This window comes from Pan troglodytes, chromosome 15 (assembly GCF_028858775.2).
Source record: "Pan troglodytes isolate AG18354 chromosome 15, NHGRI_mPanTro3-v2.0_pri, whole genome shotgun sequence".
In the NCBI taxonomy this organism is placed as follows: Eukaryota; Metazoa; Chordata; class Mammalia; order Primates; family Hominidae; genus Pan; species Pan troglodytes.
Window position 1 is genome coordinate 29,661,666 of NC_072413.2, and position 15,247 is coordinate 29,676,912.

The following is a 15,247-nucleotide window of genomic DNA, read 5'->3' on the forward strand; positions in this document are numbered from 1 at the left end:
AAAAAAAAAAAGCGAGAAGTAGGGCCGGGGACAGTGGCTCATGCCTATAATCCCAGCACTTCGAGAGGACAAAGCAGGAGGGTTGCTTGAGCCCATGAGTTCAAGACCAGCCTGAGCAACATAATGAGACCCCATCTCTACAAAACATAAAAAAATTAGCTGGGCATGGTGGTGCACACCTGCAGTCCCAGCTACTCAGGAGGCTGAGGTAAGAAGATCACTTGAGCCCAGGAGGTTGAGGCAACAGCAAGCCGTGATCAAAAAACAAAGAAACCCAAAGCAAGTCATTTTTTAAAAAGCTTACATTTTGTACATCATTTGTGGATATACGGAACTAGAGTACACTGTTTCCCAAAGACAGAACATCAGGTTCCTTGGTGTAATAATAAACTTGGGAATCTTGCATTAAGACAAAGTTAGGGATTTTTACCTACAAGATTTCTCAGGCTATTTAATTAGGTTAATGTATATTATGACTCTCCATGAATGCAATATAGTATGAAGTATTAGTCAAAATGCTGCCAGCACCTAGCAACTTCTAGACCTAAGCAAACTGTTCCAAGGAGAAACATTAACATGTACCTGTTATCATCACTTATTTTATATATATATATATATATATATATGTATTTTGGAGATGGAGTTTCACTCTTGTTGTCCAGGCTGGAGTGCAATGGTGCGATCTCGGCTCACTGCAACCTCCACCTCCCAGGTTCAAACAATTCTCCTGCCTCAGCCTCCCAAGTAGCTGGGATTACAGGCATCCACCACCACACCTGGCTAATTTTGTATTTTTAGTAGAGACAGGGTTTCACCATGTTGGTCAGGCTGGTCTCGAACTCCTGAACTCAGGTAATCCATCCGCCTTGGCCTCCCAAAGTGCTGGAATTACAGGGGTGAGTCACCATGCCCGGCCCTATTAATATATTTTTAAAAGCTACACAAGAATGTTAATTCCATTACTTTACAGCCAAACATTGTATGTGCTTACCCTAACGCCAATAACTGAACTAAGTTATAAAGGTATTTAAATGCTTTTAGACTAGGTATTTCTCTGGGCACTATTTGCTTCTCTCAAAACTGTCTGTACTTTGTACATGATAGATACTCCTAGTTACTCAGTCATCATTTTCATACCAGAGGTCTTTTATGTTGAGAAAAGTAGGCACTGCAAACTAGACCTAAGGTACCAAGGTAACATCCAAATTATGCTTTTCAAATTGGGATAACTCCAGCATTGTGCCAACAGATTATGAAGCATATTACTATGCTAGAGGTCAAATTTAGACTAAAGGGTCAAATTTTACTTAAAGTTTTCCCTAAGCATTAATTTTTAACATTATTTTATATTAAAATACAGATTTATGCATAATAGGAGGCAAAATTAATAAAACACTTCAAGATAAAACATGAGACTTCAAAGAAATCCTGAGAATGATAATGCCTTTCTAGATGTCCTTTAACAAAAATCACTCCCTTTTGCTGATAAGAATACTATTTTAATGGAAAAATTGAAGAACCACTAAGCTATGAGTAAGTTGAACTATATGAAACTGCCATTTTTATAGGTGAAAAAAAGGGCTGGCTTGACAATTTATGTGATTCAACTTAAGTACCAGTCTTCAAATATCAGACATAGTGTATGTACTAATGTCTGTACTTTGCATAGTATTCTTTCCTTTCGATTGGCTCTGTATTAAGCCTACTGACTTTATTAGCCTAGAGTAACACATATGTATATTATTGACTACTAACAGAAAAAGGAACCAGCAGGGCACCAATATTCTAGGGCCAGAGTTTTCTTTTCTTTCCTTTTTTATAAAGATGGAGTCTTACCCTGTTGCCCAGGCTGGAGTGCAATGGCACAATCTTGGCTCACTGCAACCTCCGCCTCCCGGGTTCAAGTGATTTTCCTGTCTCAGCCTCCAGAGCAGCTGGGACTACAGGCACATGCCACCAGGCCTGGCTAACTTCTGTATTTTTAGTAGAGACAGGGTTTCACCATATTGGTCAGGCTGGTCTTGAACTCCTGACCTCAGGTGATCCAACCGCGTCAGCATCCCAAAGTGCTGGGATTACAGGCATGAGCCACCATGCCCGGCCTCAGAGTTTTCTTTTCTAAAGTAACTTACTCCAAAACCATATCTAAGAGCAGTTAACAACCGTATTATCAGGCCAGGCACAGTGGCTCATGCCTGTAATCCCAGCACTTTGGGAAGCCAAGGCTGGCAGATCACTTGAGCCGAGGAGTTCAAGACCAACCTGGGCAACATGGCAAAACCCTGTCTCCACAAAACATACAAAAGTTAGTTGGGTGTGGTGGTGCACACCTGTAGTCCCAGCTGTTCATGAGGCTGAGGTGGGAGGATCCCTTGAGATAGGGAGATGGAGGCTGCAGTGGGCCAAGATCGCGCCACTGCACTCCAGCCTCAGCAAGACCCTGTCTCAAAACAAACAAAACCAACCATATTATCAACAAGGGTTGGTTTTAATTCATTTGGAAATGAGTTAACTTCCATTTTATTTAGGCATGATAGTGTAAGCACCTTCAACAATGTCAACAAATATACAGGCTGCTGCTTATTCTGGTCCTGATAGAAACTGCTAATATAATTTTCTCTCTCTAGAGTTTACAGGTCTATTTTGGTATGGACGGAAACATATGTTGAAATTTATTGGGAGAAAAAAGTATTCTAATCTTCTTGGTCATTTTAGTTCCTTAAAATGATTATATCATTTCAAGGGCGGAAAAGGGAAAAATCACAAATAATCAAAGAGGACATTGGACACGAGATAAGATAGGTTTATTGGATTGGTTTGTTAGTGTCTTCCTTCTGGAGCATGAAAATAATTCACAAAACAAAAAAGTTACTAAACAGTAAATGAAACTAATTCCAGAATGTGTCAAGTACCTGAAGCGTTGGGATACGTCTCAGACTTAAATTTCAATTATTTTTCTTTGACTTTTACTTCTCTAAAAGACACCGTAACAGTTTCAACTCACCCTATAGTCTTAGTTCCTCAGTTCTGAACAAAAAGCATGAAGTAAACAAACAAAAAAAACCCCAACTGTCAAGAACTCCCACAATTCAAGAAACACAGATAAATCCTAAAATCTAAACCTTTCCCAAAAATACAGTAATTAGCTTTCATCTAGAAGGAAGCTAGATTATTCTACCCTGACCTCAGATTTTCATTTGTGATTTAGGCTTTGCAAAATTATACGTTACAAAAACAGGAACTCACCAGTTACACAGAGCATTAGGCCACACTTGAGATGTTGCTTAAAGAAGGCTGCCCCTGGTATAAAGAAAATTAAGTCCTTTTGTTACAGTACTGTATACATCTCTAGGCAGAATCCTAAAGCTGGTTTGCTGACACTTAACTGGTACACTTTATTAGTTTTAGGGTAAAATGGATAAGAAGCAAGTCATTTATAATGTTAGAGTTCTTTAACACAGTTATAACTTGATAATTTAAAAATCTTGTCTGTATCAATTCCATCTTTGAATCTGAAATATCTTGCTTCCTTCTTTCTACAATAAAATACTTTAAAATTAGGCTAAAAAAAATCACTTGCCTCAGAAAACAGCAGAAAAATCTCTGAAAATGAAATTCAAACTTAGGATATTATTTTGTATGAACTTAATATTAGTCTTTCTAATTCTCTATAACAACCCTACAAATAAATTGGCTATCATTAGTTAAAAATTTGAAATGTTAACAATATAATAATGATTTAAGCTCAATAGGAAATAATTTGATTTAGCTGAGTGGTTCAAAACTATGCATATTAAATCTAAATATGAAAAATGCAAAAACTTTTATAGCCAATGCTGAAATTTTAGAAAAGCTGATAGTTTAATATAAATAGTGGCAGTACAAATGGTTCAACTCTTTTAGAAAAAAATATTATTTATCAGAGGTTACAAAAATATCAAAACCATTTGACAAAAACATCCAGTTTTTGAAAATTCATAAGAAAAAGGAAAATATAAGTATAAAAGTATTAATTACAGCACTGTAATTAACTGTAATTCCAGTGAAAATTCAAAAGAACTTACAAGTCCAACACAAGAGAAATGGTTAAAATTTGACATATTCAAAGAATACTAGGCTGTCATATAAAACCATGAAAACTACAAATGCACAGGAGTGCAAAAGGCTTAATGGGAGGAAAAAAAAGTAAAGAAAACTACGAGTGCAGAAGTTTTACATGTTAAGAGAAACCTTCAGATAAAGCAGTGTTTACCAAGAGTACTTTGTGGAATGCTGCCAGAAGAATGAAAACATGTATTCTGTGGGAAGAGGGGGAAATCCAAGTTGAAATGGTTTTGGGAAATGCCTCGTTGTCAGTTTTCTTCACCAGTTTCTCCATACATGTAACATGGTAATGTGCACTATGTACTGCCAAGAGGGTGTGCAGATAGAGCATCTGATGTTTCTAAACATGTTTTAACCATAGGCCTCTCCTCCACTCCCTTTTTCTTTTTTCCCCAGCCAGGAATCTCATAGAATTGGTGTTCTATAGAATACAATCTTTGAAATACTAATCATTAAAGACTAGCATACGTCAAAAAATTTAAAATTTTCTTTTTTGTTCATATTATAAAATGATTTCTTTCTTTTTTTTTTTAAGACAGTCTCGTTCTCTTGCCCAGGCTAGAGTGCAGTGGTGTAATCTTGGCTCATTGCAAGCACTGCCTCCCAGGTTCAAGCTATTCTCGTATCTCAGCCTCCCAAATAGCTGGGATTATAGGCATGTGCCACCATGTCCGGCTAATTTTTGTATTTTTAGTAGAGACAGGGTTTCACCATGTTGACCAGGCTGGTCTCGAACTCCTGGCCTCAAGTGATCTGCCCGTCTTGGCCTCCCAAAGTGCTGGGATTACAGGCGTTGAGTCACTGCACGCAGCCTGAAATGATTTATTGCTAGTAGAAGGATATATAATTTCCACTATCAATGACTATCAATGTCATACTTCTACTTAAAAGAGGGCATTTCTGATTAATATTTTGGATCAAATTATCTATATAAACAGAATCTTCTCATAAAGATGTAAATAAAGAAAAAAGACGACAGCCAGGTGCGGTGGCCTGTAATCCCAGCACTTTGGGAGGTCGAGGCGGGTGGATCACGAGGTCAAGATTGAGCTCATCCTGGCCAACATGGTGAAACCCCATCTCTACTAAAAATACAAAAATTAGCTGGGCGTGGTGGCACGTGCCTCTAGTCCCAGCTACTCGGGAGCCTGGTGACAGAGCAAGACTCCATCTCAAAAAAAAAAAAAAGAAGACAAATATATGATGTTTTAACTTTGTATATTTAAGATTTATCAATTCACATAAAAATCTGTGTTAGTCTGTGGCCAGGCGCAGTGGCTCACACCTGTTAATTCCAGCACTTTGGGAGGCTGAAGCAGGCGGATCACCTGAGGTCAGGAGTTCCATGGAGAAACTCTGTCTCTATTAAAAATATAAAATTAGCTGGGCGTGGTGGCAGGCGCCTGTAATCCCAGCTACTTGGGAGGCTTGAGGCAGGAGAATCGCTTGAACCTGGGAGGTGAAAGTTGTGGTGAGCCAAGATGAGGCCATTGCACTCCAGCCTGGGCAACAAGAGCCAAACTCCATCTCAAAAAAAATTTGTGTTATTCTATAATTGTAAGTAACTTTCACATATACATCCTTTACAAACTAAAAATGCTTGTTGTACTATATATTTTAAAATTTGATTTACGGAATTCTGAATACGAATTCCCACAGTCAAATGAATCCATGTTTTCTAACTCGTACCACAAAAACCTAACTTATGACGAACCCCAGGCACAGCACTAATACTTCTAATTGTAATATATAATGAAAACACATTCAGCGTACCAAGATGCCAAGAATATTTCCTGCAAACTTGGTAGGAACGGGAAGAATGTTGCCGCTCACCACTGCATAATACAAAGCAATATGAACAGCAAATACACACTGCTCTAAGAACTGATGGGGAGCACATCCTATTAGGATAGAGAAGTCAGGGTGGAGTAGGAGAGAAACAGGAGTTACCAAGACAAAGAATTTAACACCGGGACAAGAAATTTATAAGAAGTGGGGTGAAAAAGGGTTACAGGTTGGGGACTGAATTTACTCTGCCTTCTTTTTTTTTTGTTTTTCCAAAATACTGCATGTTATTGTAAGGAATGAGAAAAATGGTAGAAGCTGGATTCCATGATGGCGAGATTGCCAGTGGGAGCCCTAATTGGACTATAACTGTTTGTAGCAATTCTCCTTCCAGATTACAAAAGAGAACACCCCGGAAGCGTAAAAGAAAGTGTTCTGGGGGGTGGGAGGGGATAAGACTGAGCAGTAGGAACCAACTCTAAGATGTCAGTGACAGAAAAATGATTATTTTTTGAGGATCTACGTACTAAAACCTTTTAATTCACTATCTCATTTAATCCTCGTAATACTGAAACTTAAGATATTATTATTCTAATTTTACATAGAAAGATAATGAGCTAAGAAATTTGTCCAAGGCTGAAATGCTACTTAAGTGGAAGAAGAAGGTAATGTCCATGTCTGTCTGTCTAAACGTCCACATTCTTTCAACTACTTCATATAGTCTCTACAGTAATCACTGCTATTACTAATACAGTTATTGCCATAGCTGGTGAAGCATCCAATCCTTCTAACTTTGTTGTTCTTTCTCATCACTTCACTTTTATGTCTCCAGTACTTTGAGGCTTTTTGTTAGTGTTATGTCTTCCAGACACATCAGCTTTCAGAGGGCCCTTTCCATCTAGACGGCAAATCAATAAGTACTAAAAGTATTAGTCTTTGGCTATTCTTGACTATTTTTATTATGCTTCATTCCACACACCAATTCTCCCATCTCTCCATGGAAGGGGGATTTCATTCTGGACCTTTAGGAATGCCAGAGGCAGATTTTAAGTTAAGAAGTTTTACTTTTCTTGTATCTCCCACCACACTCTTCTGAAAGTCACTAGCTAGCAATCACACTACTTGGTACCTAACTGAGATTCCAGTAACAGGAAGTAAAAAAACAAAGTCTATAGAGCAATTGTTTCAGAACTCGTGGATTTTACTGACATAAATCCATCAAAGCCTATTCATTCTTAGTTTAGACATGACTAATAATCCAGTTATTTGGATTCTAGATAGAGTAGAGAAACACATTAAAAGTAAAAGAGCAAACCCACTGAGAGCAGGAAGCTAACAGTGATGAAAGAGACAAATAATATTGAATACAAATATTTTTAAAAGCAGAGCAATATAGGGCTACTTAATACAGGTGCAAAGTGTACAAGATGCCATTATTCCTCCAGCACATCAGGGTTTACAGGAGAGGCCAGAAATTCTTGCCCCCTTTTCAAAATGAGTCAATCCTTGTATCTGTTGCTTGTGCAATCTGCTATCTAGGACTTCCAAGTTTAGGCATTAGACTCTACCTGCTTTGGAATCTTCCTTTTCCCTCTCCTCTAATTGTTCATGTCTCTTACATCCCAGTTAGAATTCACAGATTCACCCTTAATCCACACTATGGTCTAATGTCCTGGCTCTTCCTCATGGTTCCTACATTTATTTATTTACTTGTTTGTTTGTTTGTTTGTGACAGAGTCTCACTCTGTCGCCCCAGCTGGAGTGCAGTGGCACCATCTCAGCTCATTGCAACCTCTGCCTCCCGGGTTCCAGTGATTTTCCTGCCTCAGTCTCCTGAGTAGCTGGGATTAAGGCGCGCACCACCATGCCCAGCTAATTTTTGTATCTTTAGTAGAGACAGGGTTTCACCATGTTGGTCAGGCTGGTTTTGAATTCCTGACCTGGTGATCCGCCTGCCTTGGCCTCCCAAAGTGCTGGGATTATAGGCGTGAGCCACCACGCCCGGCTGGTTCCTACTTTTAATTCACAATCTACCTCATAAAATTTAGCTACCTAACCTAAAATTTAGCTAAATTTCTAACCTCTTGGAGCCTCACCTGAGGGCTTTCCTTGGCAGGCACTGTTTCTCACTCCCTGCCGATGTCCAGCTAGGCTCTTTGCAACTACAGCTCCCTGGAATAACTCCGTATTATTCTGCCTTCTGACTGCCACTTTCATGTCCTACTCATGGAATACAGTAAACATACCATCTATTCCATCAAATCCCCACAATTGTCTGGAGCAGCACTCTGTAAATCAAACTAACTGATATTTCTGCAGCAAAAGATAGGCAGATTCATATTCACATACGATGGGATAATGACTGCAAATACCTTTGCATCAGTTCAGGTCATGTTTTGCTACCAAATGAATTAAGAAAAAAACTTTTCAGAGCCTTTTAGACTCCAGAATTAGAACTAAGGGATTTTGTACGTGTATATCTGCTTTGCTTTTTTTCTGATTTCCTCCCAAAATAGTTTTTTAAGAGTTTTGGTGATTCAATGGGTAACTTCAGTTTTCTGGTAATTTTATTTACATAAAAAAGGTGTTATTACTTGTTTCGAGTAAGGTATTATTTTGTGTACAGACACACAAATATGCATATATTCAACACGTAGAAACCTCCAAATGCAACAGAAAAGTATATAAATGCTATTGTATATTTACCCATTAAGAAGCATTACTTGGGCAATACAGGACAACTAAGTTACTGAAAAAATACATTACACACATAAAACAACAATTTAGTAAAATTAGCACCATACTATGGGTTTTTTTTTCCCCTTTGTTTTTTTTGAGACAGGATCTCACTCTGTCGCCCAGGCTGGAGTGCAGTGGCAGGATCTCAGCTCACTGCAACCTCTACCTCATGGGTTCAAACGATTCTCCCACCTCAGCCTCCTGAATAGCTGGGACTCCAGGCGTGTACCACCATGCCTGGCTAATTTTTGTTTTTGTTTTTTGAGATGGAGTCTCACTCTGTCGCCTAGGCTGGAGTGCAGTGGTACGATCTCGGCTCACTGCAACCTCCATCTCTCGAGTTTAAGCAATTATCTGCCTCAGCCTCCTGAGTAGCTGGGATTACAGGCACCGGCCACAACGCCCGGCTAATTTTTTTGTATTTTTAGTAAAGACGGGGTTTCACCCTGTTGGCCAGGCTGATCTCAAACCCCTGACCTCAAGTGATCTGCCCGCCTTGGCCTCCCAAAGTGCCAGGATTGCAGGCATGAGCCACCGCATCTGGTTGATGGTTTTAAGATTGGCAAAAGTATATGTACAGCTTTAAATATTTAAAATTATCACCTTCTTCAAGTTTTCCTTCATTTTTGTCACATAACCAGCTACAATTTCTTAGGCAAATAATTAATATAGTGCTTTAATATGGCCATATTATGCTTCTTTTCTAGAAATAAATATTTTGTGTTGTTACCATTAAAAAAAAAAAAGAAAAAAAAGCCCAAGCATGATTCAGGATATATACTCCTGTTTCAATCTGTTAGGTATCTGTTTAAAGAGTTCTAACTTTCCATTTGGTTCTCACTGTAAATATGTTTGATTTCTTGTTCAGTTACACTTCCAATAATATTCTGTCTGACCTTACGACCAACTAGGAATCACTAGATTCCTGTTTAAAAAACTCTTTTGAGGCCAGATGTGGTGGCTCACACCTGTAATTCCAGCACTCTGGGAGGCCGAGATGAGGGGATTCCTTGAGCCCAGGAGTTCGAGAACAGCCTGGGCGACATAGCAAAACTGCCTCTCTACAAAAAATACAAAATATTAGCTGGGCATGGTGGCATGTGCCTGTTGTCCCAGCTACTCAGAGGCTGAGGTAGAAGGATCGCTTGAGTACACTCCAATGACTCTGTCTCAAAAAACAAAATAAAATAAAATAAAAATAAACAAATAAATAAAACAAAAAAACCCCTGCTTTGAGTAAAGGTACCTTACTGCTGCTTATGATAAACCCTATGAATGGCATAGTAAAAAGAGAGAAGTTTACTAAACGAAAAAAATTTCCCATACCAGATCTAAATTAAAACTTAACACAGTTGCTAGAGAAAATATAAAAACTCTTCCTCTTCCCTAGGCTTACAAAAGGCTAGAGTTGGCCGGGGCGGTGGCTCACGCCTGTAATCTCAGCACTTTGGGAGGCCGAGGTAGGCGGATCACGAGGTCAGAAGATGGGAGGCCATCCTGGCTAACACGGTGAAATCTCATCTCTACTAAAAAACAAAAACAAAAGCAAAAAACAAAACAAAAAAAATTAGCCGGGCATGGTGGCTAGCACCTGTAGTCCCAGCTACTCGGGAGGCTGAGGCAGGAGAATGGCGTGAACCCGGGAGGCGGAGCTTGCAGCGAGCCCAGATCGCGCCACTGCACTCTAGCCTGGGTGACAGAGCGAGATTCTGTCTCAAAAAAAGAAAAAAAAAATTAGATGGGCGTGGTGGCACGCGCCTATAATCCCAGCTACTCCGGAGGCTGAGGCAGGAGAATCGCTTGAACCCAGGAGGCGCAGGTTGCAGTGAGCCTAGATGGCGCTACGGCACTCCAGCCTGGGGGACAGAGCGAGACTCCATCTCAAAAAAAAAAAAAAAAAAAAAAAAAAAAAGGAGAGAGTTGCCGAAATTATAAAACTTTACACTAGGTAAATGTAGCAGGAAAACCATGCCCTTCCTCTATCATTACACACTGCAGATCCAGAAGCATTTATGAGTCCTACAATTACCTGACATTATAATGAAAAACCAAGATTAATAAGTAAAAGTGAGGCTGGGCGCAGTGGCTCACGACTGTAATATCCCAGCACTTTGGGAGGCCGAGGCGGGCGGATCACCTGAGATCAGGAGTTGGAGACCAGCTTGGCCAACATGGTGAAACCCCGTCTCTACTAAAAATACAAAAATTAGCCTGGCGTGGTGGTGCATGCCTGTACTCCCAGCTACTCGGGAGGCTAAGGCAGGAGAATCACTTGCACCGGGGAGGTAGAGCTTGCAAGTGAGCCAAGATCGCGCCACTGCACTCCAGCCTGGGCTACAGAGCCAGACCCTGTCTCGATAAAAACAAAAACAAACAAACAGAAGAATTAAAACTGAATTTAATCTATTTCCTCCTACAAAAGATTTAGTGATTAAGCACTTAAGAGCTCTAGTTCAGGGGTCCGCTAATTTTTTTCTGTAAAGGACCAGACAATACTCCAGGCTTTGGGAGCCATACGGTCTCTATCACAACTACTCAAAAACAAAACATGAACAGCCATAACGAAGGAGCATTGTTGTGTTCAATAAAACTTTTATAAAACTGCCAGCAGAGCAGATTTGACCCACAGGCTGTAGATTACTGAGCACTATTTTAATTCAAAAATTTAACACTAGAACTAGACAAGGGATCTAATTAAGTGACACAGGCAAGTCTTTACTAAGTTTTTTGGCCCCAGTTAATTGATTTCTCAAATGAGATTTAATAACAGTTTCTCAATGTCTCCTGAAAAAGCAGAAGTGTTATTTATATGAGGACTGTTGTCTCATTAAAGGATTGTTCAAACTCTTCAATTATACTATGGGATAATTAATGAACCACACAAGACTCAACAGAGCTTTTTTAAAAAATGCAGATGTCATTAAACGCTTAATTCAGAATAATTTTAGAATTTAAAAAATTCAGAATTTAACCCTTATGTTATTCATAGTTAAGAAAGACTATTATAAACTACCTCAACCTTTTTGAAACAAAGCAAGAAGAAAGGTAAGTGTATTGGTTAAAGACAAGTAAAAAAGTAATTTTTTTCTGTAGATAATATATTCATTAGTTTAATGTAGTTAATTTTAATTAATAATTTAAGAATTAAAAAGGTACTTTGGAGTCATGTATTTTCTGTGACTAAAGTCAGATACAATAATGAATAACACTAAAAAAGTGACCTAATCTAACATCCATAAATAGTGGAGGGAACTTAAGCTAGAATTCAGGTCTCCTGACTTTCAGGTGAGGAGTCTTTTCTTATTCTCCTATTCTATAGTCATCTAGGTAAAACAACTGCATTCCAAGGCACAACAAATCCATACTACAGTATTCTCCAACTGTCACTATTCTTATATTATAAATCCTGCCTGCTTATCAGTGAAAGGAAAAAAAAAAGTCAATGGCATTAAAATGTAACACAAATCTCGGCTTCGATACTTTATCTAAAATTACTTTCTCAAAGACATACTTTCTAAAATGTTTGGAAAATGAAACAAAATTCTCCTCTCCCTATCCAACTAATGCTCAATTCTAACCACACTTCTGCTTTCCCTACAGCTTAAGTAATTTCACTGGGAGTATTTTCTCTGGAAGTTCTTAAGTGTACTTGTGGGCCCCTTCTTTTCCTCCTTAAACTTCTAACATCTTTCAGGCTGTAAATTCCTTAAGGGCGCCTAGCCCAAAAAAAGTGCTGCCTATTTGTTCAATAAATGAATGCACATAAAAACAATGGATAACTATGACCTTTAATGTAGGAGCTCAAGCCATTTTATTATTATCTGACTTGACAGTCAAGAAAATTATCCCAACTTGCCAGAGGTATCCATTACTGTGATAAATAAACACTATAAAACGCTTTATAAAGTTTCTAAAGACTTTATAATCACTTGAAATAACGCCGCGTTGGCCGAGAGTAGGGTGAAAGAAAATGTTTCCTCACACTAAGCAAATGCCACCAAAGGAAAAGCTTTCTTTCCTGGAGAGAACTGCAACAGTTAGAAAGCAAATATCCACACTCTCCACTGCTCCCTTCAGGGAACTCTCTTTGAGGGTTCCTGCAGAAAACGAACGGGCCTCTGAGGAAGCTCGCCCGAAGGCCGGGCCGGGGCCCGGCTCCTGGCTGACCACTGGCGCAGCGGACGCCGCAGGGCGGGTCCCGGGAGCGGCGAGTTGGCGAGGCGGGCTCCGACCTGCTGACCTTCCCCACACGCCCGGCGACCCCGGCTCCCGCTGGCGGGCAGAGTCCACGCCTACCTGTTGTGCACAGGTGAAGCCAGACTTTCCCGTAGCCCAGGAGGAAGAACGGACCGCGCTGTTTATCAGCCGACCCTGTGCCCCAGTCAGCCCCTTCTCGGCGGACTCCAGCCCTTAGGGTCAAGACACCTAGCCCCTCGACCGGTTCTCCCACCAGCTTCTTTCGCGATCACATTGCTGCCGCGACCACTCCCGGGATCCCCGAGCGCTCAACTCATACAGCGGCCCTGGTGCGTTCTCCTTCCCAGCCAACAGGCAGCCCAGACACAGCCCCCTCGCGCCCGGAGGTGTCCCCGCTCCCTGGATCCCCGACTGCCTGCCTTTGGGGGTCCTCCTCAGCTGAGCGTGCGTCCCGGTCCAGCAACGTTCCCGGCTGCTCTGCTAACCCTAGCAGAGTCTGGAATTGCCGGCGGCGGCGACAGCGAGGCATTGAGGTGGGCGGGGCGCGCGTGGGGCGTGGCCGGAAAGCTCGCAGCGGCGAGCACCGCGGGAGCTAGCGATTGGGAGCGCGCCCTGCGCCGCGCCGCTGGTCCAAGGCCCCGCCAGCTGGCCGCCGAGCCATCGAGCGCCCACTCTGGCAGGCGTGACTGCTTCACCGTCGAAAGAGCGATGGAGACTGCGGCCCAAATTAGGATTAGGACAGCGGTTTTTCAGTCCGGAGATTCCGGCCACAACTATTTTTGTCTGTTTTTATCGTAAGCCAGAGTCTTTGGGTGCAGCTCTGGGACACCTAAAGGGCCTGGAGAAATTCAGGCGGGGCCAGTGCTGTGGGGGTAGATGTTAGACGTGGAAGGGACCCTAGAGAGCCTTGACTGTGAGGACTGAGGTAAAGTGACTTGAGCAAGTCACTAAGTCAATGGCAGAACTGAGACTAATAGCCTCTTACCTTGAGTCATGTGCATTTTCCCACTACACTCAGCGTTTTAAATGTCATTTTTCAAGTTTCATTTTGAATCTATCTCCAGCTTACAAAAAGGTTGCAAGTATAGTACAAAGAACTTTTTTTCCCTGAATTGAGATTTAAATTGCTGACACCATGCCACATTGTCCCTAAGCACCTTCTACATAATCACAATATAACCATCAAAATCAAAACATTTACGTAACTCGGCGTTTTACCAATTGTCCCAATAATATTGTTTATGGTAAAAGATTCCGTTCAGAATCAGGCATTGTATTTACTTATCATGTATCTTTCCTACTCTTCAAACTGGAACTCTCAGTCTTGCCTTGCCTTTCATATTCTTGACGCTGTTAAAGATTCCTGGCCAGTTATTTTTGTAGAATGGCCTTCATTTTGGGTCTGTCTGATATTTACTCATGATTACATTCAGCTAGGTATGACAGGACTCTAGAAGTGTTGCTGCTTTCTTCTCATGGCACCCTATCAGGTGGCACGATTTTAACTTCTCTCATTACAGATGTTTACTTTAATAAGGTGATGTCTGTTAGGCTTGTCCAGTGTGGTTACTTTTTTTCCCCCCTTTGTAAATTAATAAGTATTTTGTGAGGGAGACTCTGAAACTCTCCTTTCAAGATATTTGTAAATATCTTGTTTCTCATCAAATCTTCAGTTAATGTATTTATATTAATTAGTATGGATCCAGAGGTTTCTATTTTGTTAAATGACTTATAATCTGTTTCTTTCTCTCTTTTCTCTCTCTCTCTTTTTTTTTTTTTTCTTGAGACAGGGCCTCCTTTGTTGCCCAGGCCGGAGTGCAGTGGCTATTCACAGGTTGATAATGCAATCATGGTGCACACTACAGCCTTGAACTTCTGGGCTCATGTGATCCTTCTGCCTCAGCCTCCCAAGTAAGTAGCTGAGACTGCAGGCATGCACACCACCACACCAGCCAATATTCTGTCTCTATCATTATTTATTTTGATGCTCAATTATCCCAAGTTTGGTGGGTAGGGGCCCCATTCATTCTATCTTCTGTGATGTGTGTGTGTGTGTGTGTGTGTTCAATTTTTTTTTAAGACAAGAAGACAAGGTCTCATATTCATTCTAGCTTCTGTGTTGTGTGTGTGTGTGTGTGTGTAATTTTTTTTTTTTTTTTTTGAGACAAGAAGACAAGGTCTCACTCTGTCACCCAGGCTGGAGTGCAGTAGTCTGATCACAGCTCACTGCGGGCTCAACCTCCTAGGCTCAGGTGATTCTCCCACCTCAGCCACTCAAGTAGCAGGGACAATGGGTGTGCCACTGTGCCTGGCTAATTTTGTTTGTTTGTTTTTGTTTTTGTAGAGACAGGGTTTCACCATTTTGCCCAGGCTGGTCTCGAACTCCTGGGCCCAAGCGATCCACCCGCCTCAGCCTCCCAAA

The 15,247-nt window shown here is 40.9% G+C and overlaps 1 protein-coding gene across 14 annotated transcripts in view; it reads right to left on the reverse strand.

Moving 5' to 3' along the window:
- The window catches only part of HEATR5A (HEAT repeat containing 5A), a 133,487-nt gene extending 120,041 nt beyond the window's left edge, over positions 1–13,446 (reverse strand). For 9 of the 14 annotated variants that reach the window (XR_010151081.1, XM_063793293.1, XM_063793297.1 and 6 more), the window contains exon 1: positions 13,245–13,444. The gene's annotated coding sequence lies outside the window, so the exon portion shown is untranslated. Of the gene's footprint in view, positions 1–3,246; positions 3,304–12,924; positions 13,063–13,244 lie in introns of those variants that run through there. The other 5 variants (XM_063793294.1, XM_054665944.2, XM_016925962.4 and 2 more) reach the window with 3 other exon arrangements.
- Positions 13,447–15,247: the final 1,801 nt, after the last annotated feature.